Below are 1,335 nucleotides of genomic sequence, written 5' to 3' on the forward strand. Positions count from 1 at the left end.
AAAAAAAAAAAAAAAAAAAAAAAAAAAAAAAAAAAGAACTGGGTTTGGGCCAGAAGCTCTCTGCTCAAGGAAAGGGATACCACCCTCATCTGTCTTTCAACATAAAGAGTGGGAGGCAGATGAAGGAATGAGTGTCTAGCCAGAAGCCTTGAGAGCCTTCCTCACATCTCACCTGTCTCCTTCCACTAGTCCTGTCTGAGGTTGGCCCAGCCCTGGCCGGGAGGCTTGTGAGAGGAAAGGTGGTGGGTGTAGATGGATCCAGAGTGTAGAACTGCTCTTTCTCAGTCTACCTAGCTGCCTGTTGAAGTTAGGTTCTGCTTCTTCCTCCCATCTCCATGCTCCCAGAAATAAGACTCAGACTCCAAATAGATTTACAAATATCTTGGCCATATATCTAGGCTCTTCTCTGACTATACATAACTTAAAATATCCCATTTATTTTTAACCTACATTTTGCCACAAGATTGGTTACCTGGGTTCAGATACCATGAGCCAGCCTCCTCACATCTGCCCAGCGAATCTTCTGAGCTTTGCTCTATCCCAGAATCCTTTCTTCTTCCCGGATGTCCCACCTATATTTCCTGCCAAAGCCATAGGCCATAGGCTTTTTAATTGACGGTGCTGCATCCATACAACACATAAAACATTCTCTCTACAATTGGCCTCCATTCTGACCTGTTCCGGAAGAGTCCATCCCAGAGTCCTAAAAAACTGGTGTGAGTTATCAGAGGAAGGGCTGGCCACACAGGAGGGAAACTACTGGATCTCCTGAGGTGAGAAGAGGCAGTGATCCCTGGGAGAAAGAAAGCTGCCTTCTCTGCCCCTCCTCTCCCCACCTCTACTCCTCTATTTCTTCAGCCCCCCACCCCCATTTCTTGAGACAGGGTTTCTCTGTGTAGCCTTGGCTATCCTGGAACTCTCTCCCAGAACAGACCTCAAGCTCACAGAGGTCCTCCTGCCTCTGCCTCCCGAGTGCTGGGATTACAGACATGTACCACCATGCCTTTACAGGCAGTGCTGGGAACTGCAGCTAAGGCTTCATGCATCCAAGGCCCAGCATCTCCTCTTCAGTCACAGTTTTCCTATGGATCCCACAGAGGCAAACCCACAATCCTCCAGTGTTCCAGGACTGCAGGCGTGGATCCCACAGAGGCAAACCCACAGTCCTCCAGTGTTCCAGGACTACAGGAATGCACCACTACACCTAAAAGTTTCAAATCCAGCCGGGCGTGGTGGCCCACGCCTTTAATCCCAGCACTCGGGAGGCAGAGGCAGGCGGATTTCTGAGTTCGAGGCCAGCCTGGTCTACAAAGTGAGTTCCAGGACAGCCAGGGC

This window comes from Mus caroli, chromosome 5 (assembly GCF_900094665.2).
Source record: "Mus caroli chromosome 5, CAROLI_EIJ_v1.1, whole genome shotgun sequence".
In the NCBI taxonomy this organism is placed as follows: Eukaryota; Metazoa; Chordata; class Mammalia; order Rodentia; family Muridae; genus Mus; species Mus caroli.